The 24,193-nt window shown below is 46.1% G+C and overlaps 1 protein-coding gene across 16 annotated transcripts in view; it reads right to left on the bottom strand.

The window, feature by feature from the left end:
• Window positions 1-24,193, bottom strand: part of FOXN3 (forkhead box N3) — a 326,921-nt gene that overhangs the window by 75,743 nt on the left and 226,985 nt on the right. The gene's annotated exons all lie outside the window — the stretch shown is intronic.

Here is a 24,193-nt window from a genome sequence, read left to right on the forward strand (position 1 = left end):
AATTGACAGCAAGGGAGACTGTTTGGAGCCCTTTATTGCTGAGGCTCTGAGGTAAGATCCAGGGAATCATGGTATTGGAATTACTGGTGTGAGAGAGAGACTTGGGGAAGGAACTACTTTGCTCACATAGATTTTGTGGGAAGAATCTGCAAAGGTTTTCACTATGTTTTGTTAAGAAGAAGTAAAGTAACTACCCCCTGCTGAAAATAGCATCCCCAGATTCCTTGAGAAAACCCAGACAGAATTAACCCTCGGAGTGAACTGATATTGCAAGAACAAAGGTTGGTCCAATAAGAGGAAGGCAGTATAAGATAGGCCTAAACCTTTTATAATGAGCAACAGAGAACACCATCCAATATTTAAACACAATTTGGGGACCTCTTCTGAGACTGTGATATAGAGGCCTGTTTGGATTCAGGGATTCTGTACAGAGATATATGGTCTTAAGTATTGGAACAAGGAACTTTTGAGTTTGAATTCTGAGTGACATATACTTGGCTTTGTGGTCTCAGGTAGGTTGATCATACTGTGCACCTCAGCTTCTTCAGCTATAAAATATAATATATTAATACTCACTAATCCTCTCTAAAAAGGACCTATGTGATTTAATTAATTAGCTAATATCGAAAAGTACTTTGAAATTGAAAAGTGCTATTTCTGGTAATTGCTTAGAATCATCCCCACAATCCCAGTAATGTATCATTCTTAATAGTATTTCAGGTTTTTTTGTCCACAATAGCCAAGCAGCACTGTTTATATATTTTACATTTAGTTTGTATGCTTCTGAGGGCAAGGGCTTATTTTGATTCTTTGCCAAATGCCACAGACACCTACATTACAGTATAAATAATAAAGTCACACACTATATTGCATGTTTTCACTAGAACGGCCTGATGATAAACTCAAAACTCCTAAAAATGCAAAGATCATTTTTAGTTTATCATAAAACTGAATTGGAGTTTCAACTGCAGAGTCAGAAGTACAATACTAACTAGGATACCATCATGCAGGATGGGTGGAGATAAGGGAAACATTATAATACAATTAGGTAACAAAATAATCATCTGTGGGTTAGATGGACATTTTAGCTGTCTAAACTGAGGTAAAACATCTGCGGTGATCTCTCATAAGAGATAATTTGAAAAAATGTACTTAAGTGCATCTGAATAATAAATACAATAAACTAATTTGATCCAGTAAGCTGGGGCGGCTCTAGCTTTTTTGCTGCCCCAAGCAGAGTAGTCAGGCAGCCTTCGGCGACTTGCAGGAGGTCCCCGGTCCTGCGGATTCGGCAGCTTGCCTGCGGGAGGTCCCCGGTCATGGTGATTCGGCATACCTGCCGCCAAATTGCCTCCGAATCCGAGGGTCTGAGGGACCTCCCACAGACAAGCCGCCAAAGGCTGCCTGACTTCCGCCCTCACAGGGGCTGGCAGGGCGCCCCCCACAGCTTGCCGCTCCAGGCACACGCTTGGAGCCGCCACTGCCAGTAAGGAATTGGGCAAGGCCAAGAAAACAGGTAGTGTATATTATCCTCTTCTTCCTTGCATTAATTCCATCAGCTGGGGATCTGCTCTATGGGTTCTCTCCTTCCAAAGTGCTCTGTGTTCAATGCCATATCCTCTGCAGTGTATATTCTCTATTACATACAAAAATGCTACATTCAATGGAAATTATTTAGATTGCAAAAATCAAGCACTTGAAAGTCAGAAAATGCCAGATTTATAATTGCCCACACAATTTTACTTCTACCCCCTCTTGTTCTGACTGAGGCAGTGGTCCTTAATAGTACGTGATTACAACATAATTAAAGATATGGTATTATAGTGCATATGCATAAGGGGACTGAATTAAGGTTGCATGGGTAAACATCAGTATAAATGTTTTTACCTGTACTATATAACAGACAAATCACCACAAATAGCTAAACTAACTCACTGATAAACAGCCTCATCACTGGGCTATATCACAGTAGAACCGCAATTAGAGTGAAAGGAGTACAATGTGGGAGCAGCAGTTGGAGCTCTGTAGTTAAGGCTGAGTTGGAGGTTCTACACTTTAAACAGGGATTTGTTGTCAGTGTTGTATGGGCAGAATATACAACACACTCCCCTAAACCACAGCCCTTTGAGTATTGAATTAATTTTCTTAGACTTTACAAATAAACCTTAATTTATAAGTAAAATTAATTACCAGGTTATGTAAGAAATTCAATGTTCTGAGACCATTTTTGTCCTAACAGACAACGCCTGAGTTTAGAACAAATTTACACCAAAGTTGGAAGATAGATGAATCTTGAGTATAAGTGGTGTAATGCAGGGCCATCCTTAGGATTTATGGTGCCCTAGGCGAGATTATTAAACTGGTGCCCCTGTGCCTGTCTTGCTCTTAGCAACACAAACATAAGCTTACACTAGTGGAAAACTTGCCACATGCATGTTATTAAAACCAGTTTACTTAGTAAGCACATTGTAATGCTGATTGGACTACTGACTGAAGAGCACTATAGAAAAATTCTGATTTGACAGAATGATGCAAATAATATAATTTTTAATTTGTCAACATTTATTGGAAATTTCTGTGAAGAGGTATTGAAACAAGGATTTGTTTTTAATTAAAAGCATCTTCTGGCTTTTTCTGAAAATCAGTATCAATGTTATCGTATGACAAAGACAAAGTGTTCTTGTTTGATTGCAAGAACAGCAAGACCAGTCAAGTGTCCTGCCCTCTGTAGAGCGAGATAGTTTTGTAATTGAGCTTTAGTTTTCAGAAACTCCATTCTCCTGATGCCACTCTTACAGAATTGTCAGTAGAATAACGAGTGGCAATGTACACATTAGGAATATGTCAACAAGTTTGCTGGTATGAGTAAACTGTACAATGTCCATCATCGATTTTGGCATGTGGCAGCATTGAGCAGTGTCCTCATTCTCATACAGTTCAAGTTCATTTAAATCAAAGTGATCGCTGTGCTTCAGGAGGCTCTCAGTGCACCTGCGTACTGGCCAGCAGAAAATATCCGCCGAAATGCCACCGAATTTGTGGCATTTTGGCGGAATGCTCGTCCACTGCCACAGCCTTCATCTGGCACTCGCTAGACAAAAAAGGTTGGGGACCAACTGTCTAGGTCTTGCACTTTGGTCATTAGTTGCTCTTGTTTTCCATTTCGTTGAATTAGTCCTGCTCAGCCCGCTACCAGCTGAGTGAATGAACCCCAGGCCGATAGTGGGTTGAGTGGCTCAGTTGGGGCTCAGCCTCCAGATTGCTCAGTCCGCTGCAGCCGGGCGTTCCTTGGGGTCCCAGGCCAGCACAGGCACGAGTGGGGCCGGTGGCCGGGAACTCCAGAGTGGCAAGGGGCAGCAACCGGAACCCTAGGGCAGCGGTGGGCTGAGCTGCAGCCACCACTGTGTGTCATCAAAAATCAGCTCGCTCGCCACCTTTGGCACACGTGCCATAGGGTGCTGACCCCTGCTCTATATACAAGTAAGGAGATGAGCATATTACAGTGTTGGAGGGCTCTATTTAGCAGTAACACGTATAGGAAAGCCAGTCACATTTTTGTTTCTCTGATGAAAACTGGCCCACTCCCTTCCCCATACCAACTTGTCACAAATAATTGTCAACAACTAATTTTCTGATTTTTTATAAAAAAAATTGAAATTGAATTCAGGATGTTAGCAAGCATTTTGGCAACAAATTTGTTAAACTGACAATCTAAATGGCAACGCAGTACTGCTTTCATGCTTGGCTCACCCTAGACTGCTGTCCCAAGCTCAGGTAGAGGAGGAGATAGGTGGAAAACTGCAGGACCCCAAAATCCACCTCTTGGGGTGCAGAGTGGCAACAGCGGCAGCAAAGCCTCAGGTCTGATCACACACCAATGGGCACCACCGCCAGCCCAACAGACCATGGCTTTGTCTTATATAGGTACCAGTTACTCCCACCTAGGGTGACCAGACAGCAAATGTGAAAAATCGGGACAGGAGTGGGAGGGAATAGTAGCCTATATAAGAAAAAGACCCAAAAATCGGGACTGTCCCTATAAAATCGGGACATCTAGTCACCCTACAGGTGAGTTCCTTCCCCCACCCCTTTCCAGAGACCCCAGCAGCCAATCCCCTCCCTCGGACTGTGCTGCATTCAGCTGTCTCTAGGACCCAGCAGCCCTGCTCTTACATGCTCCACTGCTTCCCATCTGTCCGGGCTCCCGGTGGTGTGGTGCCCCCAGACCTAGCGGTGCCCTAGGCGGCTGCCTGTTCTGCCTATGGCTAAGGACGGCCCTGGTGTAATGGGTCATTACTGAAGAAATTTTTAGGATTATTAGTAATTTATCCCTATTATAATTCACAACTGAAAGTTTCACTTTCAGCAGAAGCTGTAGAACAATGTTTTTCAGACAAACTCATGAACTACCCTCTTTCAAAATCTGTTACTTACAATGGGACTGTGGCCACAGGTTGCCCCCTATTAATATGACCACTACCTCTATTCTCCTCACAGTGCTCCTCTCTACCTCAGAACAGGGAGCCCATCATTTTACCTGAAGGCAGATTGGCTTCAGCTTCCATTGCAAACAATAAAAGGCATTAGCTATCAGTCCCATTGAAAACAATCAGCAATGATGGCCATTTAGACAGATAGCAATGCTTCACTGGTTTCCCTGATGGAGATCTGGTGTTCATTTTCTGCTTACAAGGCAATGACCTTGGGCTGGATACAATACAGGTTTTGTGCCTCTGATCAGTGCACTTTCAGGAAAATAGTCTATGATCCTCATTAACTTGTATGTCTTCTTCTATATAAATTCAAATAGATTTCCATTCCTCGGAAAAGTCAACCAATTCTTGTGAATTAATTAAAATTAAGAGCCTAAGAAAGCAGCAGGATAAAATGGGGCATTTATTATGACAAGCACCCAAAATGTGCAAGGTGCTGCATATTCACATAACAGATAATACTTGCTGCAGCAGAGGTAATTTATTTTAACTCATATTAACATATGTAAGAGACTACTTAATATACTACTTACATGGATTATTGTGTGGAATCCAAACTCAGATTTTGCATTATCAAGCAGTTATTTCTGAAATAGCGTAAAACTTGTCACCTGTAACTTTTGAACAGCATGGAGAGAGGAATATTTACAGCCAACGTAGTTCATGTGAGTTAGAGTTTAAAAAGTATAACCACACTTACTTATTTACAACTGAGGATTTTCAAAAGGATCTCTGCAATGCATTCATCTTCTCTCTATCTGCATTCTTGGCCATTTTTTAAAACATTCAGGTGTAAGGAACAAAGTATTCCAAACAGTAGTTCAAGACTGTTTTTGTGTTATCTCTGACCTATAAAGCTGTTCCTCCTACTGTTGTGCGTATATAATACTTAATGCACTCCCTTAGGATATTATTTGGGAAGGAAAAATTTGTACTTATAAAATTTGTCCACTGAATAAAAAAAAAACAACACAATAATTTTATATTTTAGACTCTATTTTCATAGGATGTGTGTCCACTTTAAGGTCCATTTTCCACTAATACGTGGGGGGCTCTGGAGGGATGTGCACTATTTCACACCAAAGTACTTACACAACATTTATATCCAATTTGTATAGCAGAAACATGCTCAAGTAAAAGCTGTGAGGAGCCTTTATTTACATTTGAGGTTCCCCTACCATGCCCCTCTCAAATTATTATATGTAATACAGAATCTACACAAGACTTCAGTTTCAAGGAGCATCTGTTTAGTGCGCTTCTACACTATGAACTCTCATCTTTGGGCCCTTATATAGATTTTTCTCATCTCAACACACAGGAGAGTAAAATCTTGGCAGAAAACTCTAGAGTTTAAAACTTGCAGTTTCCACCAGATGTTCTCCCCAGAGAGGTACTTGGGGGCTACTATGCGGCAGAAGATGTGTGACCTTTGATGGAAAATCATCCACAAAGACACACAGACTGTTTGTGCAGATCCTTGGCCACCTCAAGGGATTTAGGGCATACGGGCAGGTTTCCCACAGGCGTGATGGTGCCATTAGCCTGCATGCAAACCTGTTATGGGTGGGAAAAAGGTCAAAAGGCAGTAATTGTTGATCCTACCAATGGTAACTCAATCTGCTGCTTAATCAGGTGAGTGCACCATGTACAGTAGCTGCTCCCAGATGCTCTTACTGTTGTCCAAGAGAAAAGCTATGGAGAGCTGACCACGCAGAGTAAGAACAGGAGGCCCCTGTAGGGTCTATTTGATGATTTTCTGCCTCATCTTGTTTCCTTCAAAGTCTGCTCCTTGTCATGTTTTCTAGGAGCATGAAGTGGCTCAACAGATGAGAGAAGAAGTTACGATTTTATAGGGCTTCTGAAGCATCAGTATGAACACATTGTACTGAGTTACTTCTCTGGTCTTGCTCTATGAAACCACTGTCTGCATACTGACCTCTTATGCAGATTGCTTCTTTATTTATTGGGAGATAATGGATCAGTAGTCACAATGCGTCCCCCATAAGTAACCAGTTGCAGCTTGTCTGTCTGAGGTCTGGAGAAACGGAGGACCCACCTAGCAGATCAAATTCGAGGACTGCCACAAATCTTGGTCAACTGGTCAAACAGGTTCCAGATGATGTTCTGCTAGTCATAGGTCCAGCACTTAAGGTCATCCAGCTGAATGTTGGAGGGTTGTCTGCTAGTTACTGTGGCGTGGCTTGATTGGATTGCATCCGTCAAATAAATATATTTATTTATTAATATTGTGCAAAGCAGTGAGTGTCAGTGTAATTCCATATTCCATTTAAATTCCATATTCAGGTTTGTAAAATCCTTATTCAGATGCCAGTTTGAACATTTCAGGCTTTGGTTTTTTATGACTATCATACAGACTTAATTTATAGCAAAATAGCAAAAGAGGCTATGCTTGTGCAAGGTACAAGAGCCAAATTTTAAAAATGAACTGTGCTACTCCAATGTTTTTTTGTTTGTTTGCTTTTTAAATAGCATTTTTCTTGTGGTAACTTTTGAGTTTCTGGTTCACTGGTGATAAGTAGGTATTATATATAAAGAGTGAGCCAATTCAGTATAACTAGTATAAGACTGACTACTATTTTTGTTTTTGGTCTGAGCTTGACTACACCCCAGTAAAAAAAAAAAAAAAAAAGATAAGGATTACTCAGCTAGCCTCAGTTTTTCTATTATGCCTCTCAGAGAAACGAGCTAGCACATATTGGCAGAGATACAACTCACTCCCACTGTACAATGTTTTTAAAAGTGTGACTCTGTGTATATATAAATACACACACCACACACACATGAACTACAAGAGGTAGTTCTGTATGTACTGAACTGAACCAGATATCACACAATACTTGTTACCCATACCAATAAATAAAATATAATCTCCCACTCATACAGATTACACCTAAATCCATCCTTGTTTTGCAACAAAACAGTTTAACAACAACATTCATGATTAAATGGGGGACCACAGAAATCAAACCAGACACAACACTGTTAGTGTAAAATGAATCTGTTCTTGGACACTGGGTACAATAATCAGTTGTAGCAGATTTGACTCCTACTTTAAATATAAAAATATACTGTCTAAAAAAATTTAAAACACTGAATTTCTTTTTCTTGAAGTACTACCTGCAATCTGCAGTGGTCACAGGTGAAATTATTAGAATCAAGTGCCCAGCTGATAGATTTAGCACAATGGATGGGGAGAACAGACAAAGAGAAACAGGAAGAAAGAAGAAACAGTAAAGACACAAGGAGATAAACAATGTTTGCTACCCAACATAAAAGTGAAACATGGTAAAGTTGTATATCCAAGGATAACTCAATCCTGGTGTTCAGAAGCCAGATAAGCCACTTCAAATGTACAGGAGATTTTGGATTTCACCCAGAATAATGTTGAAAAACATTTGCAAAAATGCTTTAACAGTGTTTCACAATTTAAAAGAATGGAAATGGCACTATAAATCTCTTGACCAAAAAAGTATTAAATATACACTTAGCTGAGCAAGAGTTCACCCTGTTCTTGAGAGGACTGCATGCTAGCATTACTGTCTTATGACATCAGATGCCGCATTATGGTCTTATGACATCAGATGCCGCATTACTGAAGGCAGTGATGCCACTAGAGTGGTATTTGGACTTGTTTAGGTGTTAGGGATCAGAAACTGGCAGCTGGAACTGAAGACAGGTTTTTAATTCATTATGTAAAGCTGTGTGTCTGTCACGGAGGTCATGGATTCCGTGACCTTCGTGACTTCTGCAGCAGCCAGGAGCAGTAGTTTGGGTGTGTGGAAGGGGGACTAGAGGCTAGGGGTTGGGATGCGGGGCGACACTTAATTTGGGATGGGGGATTCCCCAGCTCCCACCAGCATGTCCCTGCAGCTCCTAGGCAGAGGGGCCAGGTGGCTCTGCACACTGCCTGCACACACAGGCACTGCCCCTGCAGTGACTGGCTGCAGTTCCCAGCTTGTGGCGGGAGCTGCACATGGAGCCCCACTGGTTGCCCCTCCCTGTAGGACAGGAGTTCTCAAACTGGGGGTCAGGACCCCTCAGGGGGTTGTGAGGTTATTACATGGGGGGTCGCGAGCTGTCAGCCTCTAGCCCAAACCCTGATTTGCCTCCAGCATTTATAATGGTGTTAAATATATAAAAAAGTGTTTTTAATGTATAAGGGGGGTCGCACTCAGAGGCTTGCTGTGTTAAAAGGGTCACCAGTACAAAAGTCTGAGAACCTCTGCTGTAGGAGCTGAGGGACATGCAGAGCCGGTTAGAGATCCTGCCAGCCCTGCCAACCTTTCCCTGCTCCCCCGCATCAGCGGGGGTCCTGGGCTGCCTCCCCCAGCCCCTACCGCTCCCCCCGACGGCCCCCCATCTCCCACTGAGCACCCACCCTCCCCTGCCCAAATTTTGGTTAGGAGTATATAGTAAAAGTCCTGGACAGGTCACAGGCTGTGAATTTTTGTTTACTGCCCGTGACCAGTCCATGACTTTTACTAAAAATACCTGTGATTAAAACTTTTCCTTATAATGAAATAGGACATAATTAAGGCTAAGGTCCAATGTTTATATAATCAACACTAATACAATTTTTCACAAAGCTACAAACAATCAAGTTTACAAGCTGTGATGCAGGGATCTACTATAAAAATGTGATGCTGAAATAAGGCCTTAAATATCCCAGTTTAATTTCCTGTTGGTATGCATACTTCCACCTTTTCATGTTCTCTGTATGTATAAATATCTCCTGTCTGTGTGTACCATTCTATGCATCCGAAGAAGTGAGCTGTAGCTCACAAAAGTTCATGCTGAAATAAATGTGTTAGTCTCTAAGGTGCCACAAGTACTTCTGTTTTTTTTCAGTTTAATTTGTGTACTTGTATTTTTGAAAGCAAGACTTAACTTCTCCAAAGACCTGAACAGTCTTAATTTATTTTCATTTTGTTCTGTCTCTTTCACAATTTAGATGGGTTGGCTGATTTGCTGCTATAAATATGTACCAGTAGGTGGAAGAAAAAATGAACATATTACAATAATTCTGGAAAAAGAAACCATTATAGGGCCCTGACTTATAAAGAGTAATAATGAAAACTAAGAAAAACATTTCTCTAAAGATGCAGTTCAGGACAACATAATGGCACACACTCAATTATTTGGGACGAGGGGAGGGCAGAAGCATGCCCTTGTGCTTTGAAAGTACTGCATAGCAAAGAACGTGACACCTTCCAGTTCTTGGTCAAAATCAACTATATTAAAGGATTAATTCTTAAATCGGCTCTTAAAGACTTTTTGAGTTTACAATATGGCTTAAAGCAAAAAGTTATTGAAAGCAAGTTTACGTCATACTATTGTCTCAAGAGGCGCCTTTATGCTTTCCCTCCACACCCACCCTCTGCCCTTTCTGGACCCAGATGTAATTTCCTTTCTTGTTTCCCCTTTTTTTTTAAATGAACAAATAAATAACTAAATATCACATACAACATGCTCATTCTAGTGTTCTAACTACTTTGGCAGGTGTACTCTGTAGAGCAGATGGATAGCGCTAAGGGGAAGCATAAAGAAGGATTACTTACCCTGAAGGAGTCTCTGTTTTGCTTACTGAACATACTGTAGTTTCCTCAACACAGGCAGCCCTGCCTCCCTTCTTCTTAAAGTAAAGCCTCAATATAGCTTAAAATCCTTTATAAATTACAACAGAGAAGTGATGGGTTCATAAATGGTTTTTAAAAAAGTAATTAAGAACATTCACGTCTCCCCCAAATTATCTGTCTAGTCTTAACAAGAGCACATTTGGAGAATCTCAAAAGAATTAATTTATAATCCAGTACCTGAAGCTCCCCAATTCTCCTGGCTCAAGTATGTTTAATTAAAACACTACAGTGAAACATGTACAACAGACGACCAGCCAAGTTTGAAATAATCCCAAATTACCCCAAACATCCAAATACAATTCTGCTACCTTTTATTAGAAGTTTCACTTTTATTAAATAACCAATTTTTGTTGGTTGCTTAAGGGGATTCCACACTGTAAAGCAAGTGCGGTTTGCCCCTTAAGAATCTGCAGCCTGCTTATATCATCTCTCAGGGGAGAATTTACTAGTTCATATCCTATCTTACTAGTATCTTAGCCTTAGTTTGCATTTGTTAATTTAGTAGGTAATCTGCTTCAGTCTCTTTGCTATCACTTATCATCTATGTTTTGTTGTTAATAAACTTATTTTATGTTTTAATCCACACAAGTGAGCTTTGACTGCAGTGCTTGGGGGAAATCTCTGCTTGGTTACCACAAGTATGCATTGTTCTCTTCACCTGGAGAGATAAGCGGAATGGGTATTAAACCCATATACTGGCCAGATTTCACCAGGGCAGGACAGTACTGCTCTGGGGTCCTAAACTGGAAAGCTGGTGGCTAGACAGCCTGCATGTAACTGCAGCTGGGTATATCCCTACCTGTGTGAATGCTGGTGAAAGTGCAGGCTGGGGGGCTTTGCAGCTTGTCACAGCAGCACTGTGTGAGAGGAAGCCCAGTCTGGTCAATCGGAAAGCTCAGTGGTACTCCAGTTCCAGGTGGCAGCTTGGGAGGGAACCCGTCACAGTAAGATGATAATAATACATACCTTATCAAATGCCCCATTGTAAACACACACACCCCAGGGGGGCGGGGAGGGGGGCTTTGAGTGTGGCACAGATTGTTTGTGACTGTAAATCCCCGCCTTCTAAGAGTGCTATATGATCCATGGGATGTTCTCTCAGATCTCAGGACAACAGGAGGTCACAGAGGTCACATATCTTGTCCATTCTTTTGGTTGCTACTCTCCTCCCCTTCCAGCTGAAACATCAGAAGCTCTAGGACTGTAAATTCACTCTTCTAAATGCCTATAAGCCCTCGTGTAGGTGTTTCTGTGGGAGAGCCTGATAGGTCCCTGAGCAAGGGTTTTACAGCAGAGGCCTACCAAAGTATATTATATGTAAGAAAATAACCTAACCAAGTACTTAAACATTACAACATAAAGGACCTCATGAACATTTTCAAAAGTGCATTTAAGGGTATTAAATATACTCTACACATATTGTACTTTAGGGGTATTCACTAACACTTACTACCATTTTCTGTGAGCCACAACAATTCATTTTAATTGTTGAGCTGACGAGAAAGAACCAACTATGAAGGCTGCTTCCTGGTTTTATATCTACTATCAGAAATTTACATGGAATTAAACCCAGAGTTTTATAGTCACTAATCACAACCTATATAAACAAAAGCAAGATGAGATCATCATGCAAACGAATCAATTCAAAGAGGGGTTAAAATATATGCTTAACCTACCTAAGGTATTTCTAGTGTACTCAGAACTGTAGTGATCCTAGCATTAAAAACAGTTATTTAACTAGAAACCATCCTACTGGTCTGCCTCTCACCTCTTCCAGGTTCTAGGTAGCTGTACTTGCTTTCCCTCCACATCGAGGTGGGCAAACTACGGCCCGTGGACTGGATCTGGCCCTTCAGGGCTTTGGATCCTGCCCCCGGGATTGCCCCTTGTGGCGCCATGGGACCCGCGCCACTCTCAGAAGCGGCTGGCACCACTTCCCTGCAGCCCCAAGGTGGTAGGGCAGGTGGGGTGTGTTGCCCTTGCGTCCAGGCACTACCCCCCGCAGCTCCCACTGGCCGGGAACAGGGAACCATGGCCAAGGGGAGCTTTGGGGGAGGTACCTGGAGGTGTGGCAAGGGCAGTGCACACAGAGCCCTCCACCCCACACTACCCCAGGGGCTGCAGCGCTTCCTGGAACGGCACGGGGCCAGGGCCAGGGCAGGCGTGCAGAGAGCCTGTCCTGGCCCTGGTGCATGCTGCTGCCATCCCAGGGCCGCTTTAGATAAGCGGTGCCAGATCGGAACCTGAACTCTGCCTGCACCCTGCCCCCCAACTCCCTGCCCTGAGCCCCCTCATACATCCTGCACCCCTCCTGCATCCCAACCCCCTACCTTGAGCTCCCTGCTGCACCCTGCACACCTGTGCACCCCAACCCTCTGCCCTTTTTGCTATTACACTTAATCCAGCAGCTCACACTAGGCAAATGACGACATACACATACACACCCTACCTAACATTTGTACTGTAGAATGCCCTGCCCGGAATTACTCAACCGCACCCTTAAGTTGCCAAGGAAAGTAAACTAAGACAGTAAACTTTACCTTGACTCATTTACAAGTGGATACTTTCATGTTTTTCCATTTGATACTTGCAAGCCACACTGTTACGAAATATCCAAATTCATTTGTCCTACTAAGACTCCTCATAACAATACCGTCATAGATCTATAATATAGGCAAATCAAGTTTTCAACACTAACAAAGCAAGGCAGAAATTAAATGTTACTTAAAAAATGTCACAAATCAGAAAATACAACTGCGCAACAGTCATGCTGTATTAACATCAGATTATCACCTTGTTTTGCTTTTTTGTATTTTATAACATATACAAATGCTATTTTTAACGTTAAGGTACTCAGATATTCCAGTAATGGGCAATGCAGGTACCTAAGCCTATACCAGGGGTTTTCAGGACAAAATTTTTGGTGGCCTCGAGTGCAGCCACCAACTTTGGCTGGTGGCCACTCTCACGCTTTTTCCTAAAATACTTGATTAGCTTTAGGAAAAAAAATATGCACTTATACACGTCCAAATAATTGTAATTTATTAGTTGCTAGCTACTAAGTCTGTTGTGAAAAGTGACATTAACAAACATAAAAGTATCACTTTCAACAGCAGACTTACTCACCCCTGGCAAACCTGGGGACAAATTAAGCCCTGAATGGCGGGATCGGGGGAGGCAGCATGGGGCTGGAGCCTAAAACCCCAAGCCCAAAGCCCCATGTCCGAGGCCTGGGGACGGAACCTGAAGCCATGTGAATGGAACCTGCTGCCCCACCACCATAGGGCTAAAGGCCAAAGCCTGAGCCCCATCACCGCTGGGAAGGTGGGAAATTCACTGACTGCATGCTCCTCCAGCATTGTGCCCCGAGTGTCTCCAGAAGAGGGTAGGGCCCAACCCCTGCTGGCAGCCCCAGCAACCAATACCAAGGTGGTGCATCCAGGAGCAACAGGGAGGGGAAAGGACTGCTACTTTGTGCCCTCCCCCTCCTCCCACATCACAGCCCAGGAGGCTGTGGACACAAGAAAAGCCCCCTGGTGGTCGCATGTGAGAAATGCTGGTCTATACAAGGCTTCAACAGCAATGGTAACTTAGTGTAGCTGTATGCACTTTAATGACACAAACAGTAATATGTTATAGATCTGACTAGGAAAAAAAAGAACAAGAATACAATATGCATATTGTACAACCTAGTTAAAGTGGATCACCATCCTAAAAAAGTGACACTGTAAAAGAGTCATTGCAGGGTCCCATATATCACTCTGATGTCAATATCAAATTTGCTTAGACTGGGAAAATTTCACTCACTCACCTCTGCACCCTCCCACCCCCCAACTTCCAGTCCACAAACAGCCCCTGGATTCTGCTAGTGCAGCTGGATTCTTTCCATCTCCCCCCATAAGAGAGGTTTCTGCACCTCAAATTACATCTTCAGTGACACTTGTGAAACTCCACTGACTTCATTTTATGCCTTCAGTGACACCTTTGCAAACCTACATCAGGCTAATAATAAATAATAGGCTATTCAAATATTCAGGTTCTACAGACACCGCATGTGATTTATCTCCCTTAAAGGAAACAACTGAAGAGATTGTCAGTGACCCTTTACAATCAAAGAAATAAAAAATCCCAATCTAAATAAGAATGTGATGTGTCTAAAAAGTGATTTATTATAACAAGGGGTGTAACACCTCAACTGGTTACTTCAGGTTGGTAGACAAAAGGGGCAAGTCAAGAACAACAGATACATCTTTAAAGACGTATCAAAGCATAAATGTTACCATAGCTTCAATTGACTAAAAATGACAGGCAAAAGTATAAAAGAGCAAACCTGGCAAAATGGAAAAGTAAGTTGCTGTGCTGTTGGAAAAACACATGGGTGAACTGAACTGGGATCTCAGAGGCATGAACCTCTTAGCATAAACCAATCCTTATTTGATGCAAGGAACAAATCAACCTCTAAACATGCATCTGGTAGTAGCAAGCCTATTCCAACCTTCAAATGAAAAAAGATACATGTAATAAAGAATGGACAACATTGCTTCTTTTTATGATTAGATTTCTTGCCCAAGACACTCTACACAGAAACTGGCACAACTGTCCAAATCCTTCAGGGAGAACTCTCTTTTTTAATTACAACTGACCTGTTTGAAATACACTAAAAATTAAGGCACATTATCTACATATTATTTATTTTCCTCAGTAGATCCAACTCAAACTCATTTAACAGCAATATGCATTCAGCTGTGTTAGCCGCTCAGATCTTCAGATGACAAGAGAGTATGGGATCTTCTTACCTGCAAGTTCGTTTTTGGAGCTATGAGGCCCACAAATTTCAACTGAAAAACTCATCAGAGAGTTTCTTCCCTCTTTATCAGTGTGGTGGCAACAATATCCACTTAAAAGCAGATAAATTGATTATCTGGCCTGGAAGCCCAATGGACCAAGGGTGACCCTTTGGTATTTGGTAGCGGTGACTGGCAATTGGAATATAAAACATTTTAAGTTTTTAGTCAGCTTGAGAGATTTGTGATCCTCTTTGAAAGTGTACTATTAACTGGCTCCCATCTTGAAAGTAATGAGAATTAACTGCTGAAATTTCTCAAAGAAAAGGCCTGGTCAAGTAGTTTGTATTGACAGCAAATGTTGGACCACGTTAGATTCCCATCCTCTCTATGAATACCTATTTTAATGAGAATATCAACAGAAAAAGCATTTGCACCGATATATCAGTTCATCCATATTAGGAGATTGCAGTGTCTTAACCATTTTGCTAAAGAAATCACACAATCTACTAGAATTCTTTGAGGAGGTCAACAAGCTTGTGGACAAGGGTGATCCAGCGGATATAGTGTACTTAGATTTTCAGAACTCATACTATACCAAGTATAAAGCACTTTTAAACTGGTGTAATTGCACCTACACAGGGGGAAAGGAGGTTATACCTCTAAGTATACTAATATAGTTAAAGCAATGCAATTTGTATGTGTAGACAAGCCATTGGGAACATCCTTCCGTCTTTTTCTTGCCTCGCTACTAGGAAAGTTACATCAAAAGAAGGCACGTGGATCTCCCATGTCTACTTTATTGCTGTGAGGAGAGACGAAGATGAGATTTGTCCCCCTTTTGCTGGGCGGGGAAGAAGGGAAAAAGGATTGTGACTTCAGAGATAAGTCAGGCTAACTTCAGTTTGCTTGAATACTGCAGTCCTATTGATTGAACACAGGAGGCCCAGAGACAGGCATTTTCAAGATCACGAGAGCACTGATTCACTTAAACCCAAAACACACCAAGACTTTATTGTGTACTTACAGGTAGTGACTTTCAAATACCATTATGCTGAACAGAACTGGGGGAGAAAATCTTCCTAGTACAGACTTCAGAAATTAGATTACGTAACAAAGAACGTGGTTATACCTGATAACCAGCCGGGTGTATTGCTTCACTACTCAAATAGCACGTAGCCAATATGGGAAGACATGAAAGGTGTTCAAATTTTATAAAACATTCTGAAAATATACAACTTTTTAATAAAACCCTGCAGCAGATGCCTAAGTAGCTTCTTTGTTTTTATAACTGAGGGCAATTAAGAAAGAGTGGGTCATTTAAAAAAGTTTGAACTATAGTATTTCAAAATGAAAGGGAACTTTAAAAAGTTGAGATTTCTGGCTACAGTAGATTTTTAATTTTATCTCAGGTTTCAGAGTAGCAGCTGTGTTAGTCTGTATCTGCAAAAAGAACAGGAGTAATTTTATCTCAGTCCTTGTACATCTTAGAGACAGGTAGTTAGCCAGCAGCTGGAATCTGCAGGTCAGTATTCCTACATCACTGCTAACTATAGCTGAGAGGAATAAGTTGAAGCCTTATTTTCATTTTATTTTTTGAAGGATTTGGAGCCAAGGTTTTGCACTGGCAATGGTGGACAGAAAGCACATGAGGTGAGCGCAAAGACAGTTTAGTGGCAATGCTTAAGCCATGGATTGGCAAGTAACTTGACCTCTTTACACTTGTGCTCCTGAAATAGGGACATGAACTGAGAATGTCCAAGTACACAGCAGAGAGATATAGCTGACTTTGTTGAAACACCATACACTAGCCTCAAACCCTTGCTACATGTGACCTCACCAGTCTCACCTGGCACAGATGTCCCAGACAAGAATAGGACCTTTTCCACATAAAATAGATGATAGGAAGAAATCACTAATTTCTCTAAACTAAAGTGGAAAGTTGTTTTAATAAAGATGGATTAAAAACGGCTGGAAAAAGGAAAAAACAGACAGAAGGTTTGAAAAGAGAGAGTTGATGATTTGGAACAAAATCAACATGTGTAATGAAACACAGGAACAGGAAAACTGAGCTAAGAAAGCAAACAACCTACAAATTCTGGAAATCCGGCAAAATAGCCCTAGTGGGCTTCATTAGGGAAGTTTTTGCAGTAAGTTTAGAAACTTAGATGAGGGAAAAGGTCCTGTGTGCTATGAAAACGGTTTTAGAATCTGCACGGGAGTTCATGTGGGGAAGGGAGAGCAAATGGGCATCATGACTAATTCTGCAAGTTTGTCACGGAGGCCGCAGAAGTCATAGTTCTTCTTCGAGTGCTTGCTCATATCCATTCCAGTAGGTGTACGCGCCGCGCGTGCACGTTCGTCGGAAAACTTTTACCCTAGCAACTCCAGCAGCGGCCGGCAGGTCGCCCCTAGAGTGGCACCACTATGGCGGGTATATATACCCCTGCCGGCCCGCCCGCTCCTCAGTCCTCTTACCGCCGTGTCGGTCGTTGAACTGGGAGCGCGGCATAGTGACCTCCACATCCTAGCTTCTTGTCAATCGTTACTGTCTTATGTTAGTCATAGTTACTTAGCATACTGTAGTTGTAGTATAGTATCGGTTCGGGCTCTAGCCCTCCCGCACCGGCGCCGGCTGATGCCTGGTTGGCCGGGATTCAAGGCGTGCTCCGACTTGTAAGAAGCCGATGCCCACCAGTGATCCCCATGACGCCTGCCTGAAGTGCCCGGGGAATCACACATCTCAGATAAGTGCCGCATCTGTAAACTTTCCGTCCGCGAACGAAAGGGACCGAGGCCAGCACCTCAGGACGCTCCTTATGGAAGCGGCACTTCACCCCGCGCCTTCGGCACCGAGGCGGCGCTCCGGACCGATCCTCCGGCACCACGAAGACGCACCGGCACGGGCCTTCTCCGCACCGGCTCCGGGAAGAGGCCCTCCACGTCTCAACCCCGGCTAAGCAGCCCCGTAAGGAGCACCCCTGCCGACGCCGGCCGTGCTGGCTGTGCAAGGGGCTTCGTTGACTCCGGGCCCGGCGGTCCGTCGAGTCCGATCCCTCCAGCTCCCCGCCAAGATCTGGGTAGAGCTGATACCTCTGTCCATGCCCGAGATCTCTCGTCGGCACGGGACTGATTGCTTTAACGGAGCCTGGCTGCCCAAACCCCGGCACCCAACCCCGGCACCGCCGGTGCGGGTTGTGCTCTCCAGGCAAGCCAACCCCGATGAGGGCACCGGCCCGGATTCTCCGACCCGGCGCCGCTCAAGATCCCGGCACCGGTCGCAATCCGGCACCGATCCCAAGGAGGTCTCCCTCGCGACGCCGCTCTACTAGGCGGCACCGGTCGTACTCGCGGCACCGGTCATCATCGCGCCGATCAGATGCTCCGCACCGTCCAGCTCCAGCCACCGCTACGGCACCGCCCACCTCCAGGAGCCGCTCACGCACCGCAGGTCCAGATCTGGTCGACCTCCCGGCACCCGGCTGGTCGCAGTCCAGTCCCGGCACCAGTACGACTCACGGCACCGATCTCCGCACCTCGGAGGGTCGTCGCCATTAAGGGCGTGGATCGCGCTATCCTCCCTTCGCCCCCATGGCCCTCCGACAAGGCTCTGTTCCTCCCGGACTGACAGCGTCTATTTGGACTCTGAAAGACCTGCCGCTATCTTCCGAAGGTCGCCAGGAGCAGGGCCCGCAGCACTGGGGCTTCTGGACCCCTGGGTCCATCACAAGCCCGGGGCTCCGCACGTTCCCTCACGTGCGCTGACCCAGAGCGGAGGGCTCCAGAGGCTGCAGCGTCACGGCCCCCACCCATCCCTGAGGAAGGCCGACTGTCCCATTCGCTAGCTGCGAGAATCCTCAGGAGCCTGAACCGGTACTCTAAGCTGCGGAGTACCAGACCCACTCTTGCCAGGGACTCCTCTTCACCTCTCTCTCCCCCAGCTAGCTAGCGGGAACGACATCCACGGGTCCACCCCCCTGGACCTGAGGGCGCACCAAGACCCTCTCAGGCGAGTGGCGTGCCCATGACACATTCAGGCTGAGGAGTCTCCGAGGACTGAGGCCCTGTGTGCAGTATACTCACGTCTGACGCACCATCGTGTTGCCTGCCCTTATAAAAAACGATACAGAGCAACGCCAACACCATCTGGCAGTCTCCGGCCTCCGTTCCCCAGCCCCGAGATAGAACGTAAATACATGGTCCCATCTAAGACTACGACTACCTAATGTCCACCCACGCCCATGTTCTCGCTTGTTCAATCTGTGAACGAGAGGGAACGCCACGGGCAAGACAGCGCAGCCCCCAAGTCCAAGGAGGCAAGAAGGATGGACCCACTGGGCCGCTCTATTCGCGGAGCATTGCAGCTGCGGGTTTCTAACCACGCCAAGCTCTACTCAGCCGCTACCTCCTTTAACACCTGGACAGCGCGCTGATAATTCAAAAAGCTCTCCCCGCAAGACGCTCGTCAGGAGTTCGTCACCTTCTGACGAGGAAAGAAAGTCGCATGCACTCCTTACAGGCGGCACTGGACGCCGCAACCTCTCTGCCAAACTCTGGCCCCGGGGTCACGATGCGTCGTATCTCCGGCTGCAGATCTCGGCCTTCCTCCGGAACTCCCAACTTACTATCCAGGATCTTCCGTTAGGGCCAGGCCTGTCTCGCGATAAGACCAACCGCGGCTGCAAAGCCTGAAAGATAACAGGGTCATTATGCGGGCTCGTGGAATGCATACGCCCGTGACACAGCGTAGACTCTTCCGCCCGCAACAACAACAACATCGTAGGCTTTCCCCCGGCACAGACGAGACAAGGACTTCTCAGGCGCCGCCATAAAAATGCAGGCGCAGACAGTCGGGTAACAAGGGGGTCAGGGCCAAGGCCTACCAAGCTTCTTCCGGCTCGAAGCCCTCTTTTTGAAGATACAACCCGAGGGCAATGTACCAGTTTCTCCGTGAACCCCTCTCCACCCTTCTTCGACCGCCTCTCCTACTTCCTCTGCGTGGCGCCGGCTCACTTCAGACCGTTGGTCCTCCGCCACGCTCGCGTTGGATACCACCTGCAGTTTGCCTCGTACCCGCCTCCGCCCCCCCTCCCTCGTCCCTCTTCAGGACCCTCTCACGAGCAGATCCTCCTCCAGGAGGTGCAACGCTCCTCGACAAAGGTGCCATTCAGGAGGTTCACAAAACGAGAAGGCAGAGTTCTACTCCGCTACTTCTTGATCCCAAGGCCAAGGGAGGTCTGCGACCCATCCTCGACCTCCGCGGACTCAACAAATATTTACTGAAGTTGAAATTCTGCATGGTTTCCTTGGGGACCATTATCCATCCCTGGATCCTGGAGACTGTACGCCGCCCTCGACATGCAAGACGCCTATTTTCATGTCGCCGTTTTCCCGCCCATCGGGCTTCTTGCGCTTTCTCATAGGCAGCCGTCATTATCAGTTCACGGTCCTCCGTTCAGCACCTCTCGGCGGCCCGAGAGTGTTCACGAAGTGCATGGCCGTAGTCGCTCGCCTTCCTTCGTCGCAGCTGGGTGCACGTATTTCCCTACCTCGACGACTGCTTATCGCAGGGCCGTCAGCACAGCCAGGTGCTCTCCGACGTCCGCATGATCAGCCGCCTTTTCGCGAACCTAGGCCTGATGCTAAACGTGGAGAAGTCCATTCTATCCCCTACCCAGAGATAGAATTTATCGGCGCGTCCGGACTCTACACGGCCACGGCCACTCTTCCCTTGTCCCGATTCCAGTTTTGACGGACATCACTCCGGAGGTTACAGCAGCACCCTCTAACTTCTACTCGCACCTGCCTGACGCTCTTGGGCCACATCGCGGCCTGCACTTTCGTGATGGAGCACGCCAGCTCCCGGCTCAGACCTCTGCAGTCGTGGCTCTCCTCAGCTATGCCTAGCCAGGCGACCGTTGGATACCGTCGTCGCACAACTCCACAGGACGTACTCTCACTCCTCCAATGGTGGCTGAGGAGTCCATCGTCTGTGCGGGGCGCCATTCCATCCTCCACAGCCCTCGATGTCCCTCACACGGACGCATCGGACTTGGATGGGGAGCTCACCTTGGCCGTTGAGGACGCAGGGTCGCTGTCTCTCCCGATCTGCTTCTCCATATCAACGTCCGAGAATTGAGAGTGGTCCGCCTTGCTTGGTAAGCCTTCTCCATCGGCAGATCCGAGGCGGCTGTGTCTCGGTTTTTATAGACAACACCCACAGCAGTGTACTATGTCAACAAGCAGGCGGGACGAGATCTCCTCTTCTGTGTCGGGAGGCCTAATGTTGTGGGACTTTTGTATAGCCCACTCAGTCCACCTAGTCGCTGTGTGCGGGAGGCCATAATGTTGTGGGACTTTTGTATAGCCCACTCAGTCCACCTAGTCGCTTCCTTTCTCCCCGGGCGCGCAATACCCTAGCGGACCATCTCAGTCGGTCTTTCAGCTCCCACGAATGGTCCCTTCGCCCGACGTCCTTACACTTTTCCGCAGGTGGGGCATCCCCACATGGACCTTTGCATCTCGCAATGAACAGGAAGTGTCCGATTCTGCTCCTTCCAAGGCCGTGAGCGGGCTTGGGAGCGGATGCTTCCTGATTCCGTGGGAATGCCCTCTTTATGCCTTCCCTCCGTTCTCATTGATCCTCAAGGTCCTTCTGAGGCGCGCAGGGACAGGACCCACTTGATTCTCATTGCTCCGGCATGGCACGTCAGCATTGGTACTCTCTGCTCCTGGACCTGTCGTAGTGGACCCTGTTCCCTGCCTCTTCACCTGGACCTGATCATGCAGGACCACGGCCGGCTTTGTCACGGACCTTCAGTCCCTTCACTTCTCGGCGCTCCTGCGTGGCTAACTGGGTCCGAATTGCACTGCTCTTCCCCAGTGAGGCAAGTACTTCTAGGAAGTCGAAAGCCATCTACGAGGACAACGTACGTAGCCAAGTGGAAACGTTTCAGGTGCTGTGTGCGGAAAAGTGTTCCACCTGCCGATGTTTCCATCCCGATCGTCTTGGACTACCTGTGGTCGCTCAAACAAACAAGGCCTGGCTATAGCCTCTCTCCGCGGTCACTGGCGGCCATCTCCACTTTCCACCAAGGGAGCGACGGCCATTCCGTCTTTTCACCCCTGGTGACTAGATTCCTCGAAGGCTGGAGCGCCTTTACCCCCAAGTCCGTCATCCAGCCCCTCCTGGGATCTCAACGTAGTGTTGTCTCGTCTTATGTCCCCCCGTTTGAACGCTGGCTACATGTTCCCTCCTCTATTGTCCTGGAAAACGGCATTCCTGGTGCCGTCACATCCGCTAGGCGCGTATCAGAGCTGCGCGCACTCGTCGTGGACCCTCCGTACAGCGTGTTCCATCGAGACAAGGTGCAACTGAGGCCACACCCTGCATTCCTCCCAAGGTTGTCTCGACCTCCACGTTAACCAGGACATATTCCTTCCCGTATTCTTTCCCAAACCTCATTCATTTCATAGGGAACAACATTGCACTGCCTAGACGTGTGCAGGGCGCTCACCTTTTATATAGAAAGAACCAAGCTGTTCCGCAAGTCCACTCAGCTCTTGTCGCAATAGCTGAACGCTCAGGGGTTGCCAGTCTCCTCACAGAGGATCTCCTCGTGGGTGACGTCCTCATAAGAACTTGTTACGACCTGGCCCATCTCCCTTCGGGCGTGTAACTGCGCACTCTACTAGAGCCCGGCATCAATGGCGTTCCTCGCACGAGTTCCCGTCCAGGAAATCTGTAGGGCAGCGACCTGGTCCTCCGTGCACACCTTCGCTACCCATTATGCCCTAGTCCAGCAGTCCAGGGATGATGCGGCTTCGGCTCTGCCGTGTTGCGCACTGTGACTCTCACTCCGACCCCACCGCCTAGGTAGGCTTGGGAATCACCTACTGGAATGGATATGAGCAAGCACTCGAAGAAGAAAACACGGTTATCACCTTGTAACTCTTGTTCTTCGAGATGTGTTGCTCATATCCATTCCATACCCGCCTCCTTCCCCCCTGTCGAGTAGCCAGCAAGAAGGAACTGAGAGGCGGGCGGGCCAGCAGGGGTATATATCACCCGCCATAGTGCGCCACTCTAGGGGGCGACCTGCCGGCCCGCGGAGTTGCTAGGGTAAAAGTTTTCCGACGAATGTGCATGCGCGCACGTACACCTACTGGAATGGATATGAGCAACACATCTCGAAGAACAGGAGTTACAAGGTGAGTAACCGTGTTATTCTGTGCCTTTCACAACCACTGTGAATTCCCCAGCTGCAGTGGCTGTGTGGCTGACCCTATAGCTGCACACCAGACGCTGCTGGAGCCGCCTCCCCAACCAGCTGCTCAGCAGCCCATGGGGCTGGCCTCAGGACCCCCTAGTGCAGCATGACCCAGTGCAACTCAGATAGTCATGGCATTTTAGTAAAGTTATGGACAGTGACAGGCCCGTGAATTTTTGTTTATTGCCCATGCTTTTACTAAAAATACCCATGACTAAATCTTCCAGCCTATCTCCATCATGTCCTACATGGACCAGCTGGACCCAGCCACGGGAAAAACAAGAGCCTTTTACAGCGCTCGGTGGCGGTTACAGGAAATAAAACAAGTCTCTCTCTCATTCTCTTTCTCTCGTGCAATCCGATCACAGACCACCCCTGTAGCATATCTCAGGTTTAGGAAGGGACACCTCATATCAATTTTGGGAATGACTAACGCTCCTTGCAAGGGCAGGGGAAAAGCTCAGGATTAGTCCTCTGTTCTTTTACATCAAAGACATAATGACTATAGGACAACCACACTCATTGAACTTCTGTTATTTCTTCTTCTTTCCTATTTTGATGTCTGCAGATAAAGGTTTCTCAGTCACCATTTTCCTTGGGAGACTTTATAACGGTTAAATTGCTTTGCCAATCATTGAAGTAAAACACGGATGAAACAGGAAGAAGTGTCAGTCTCTCTCAGCTAGAAAAGCTAGTAACACAGTGGAGTTTTCCTCTCTTTAGCCTCCCAAAACCAAGGACACTTTCTTAACAGTGCCAATGAAGTGGAGTGTCCCCAGTGTCTAACATGTTGTTTTACTAAACTTTGGGGCAGTCACTTCAGACTACCCTCTGTAATACCAAAATGACACATGTGAAATTAATCAATGCTAGTTTCTGCTTATGACTTTCTGTTTCCAAGGAACATACTTTTGATTGGAAAAGTAAGATAACAGGAAGGGTTTTTTAAATACCTTTCGTGATAAGCGGTCTAGTTAAATACGAGATGT

Source organism: Chelonoidis abingdonii, chromosome 4, assembly GCF_003597395.2.
Source record: "Chelonoidis abingdonii isolate Lonesome George chromosome 4, CheloAbing_2.0, whole genome shotgun sequence".
In the NCBI taxonomy this organism is placed as follows: Eukaryota; Metazoa; Chordata; order Testudines; family Testudinidae; genus Chelonoidis; species Chelonoidis abingdonii.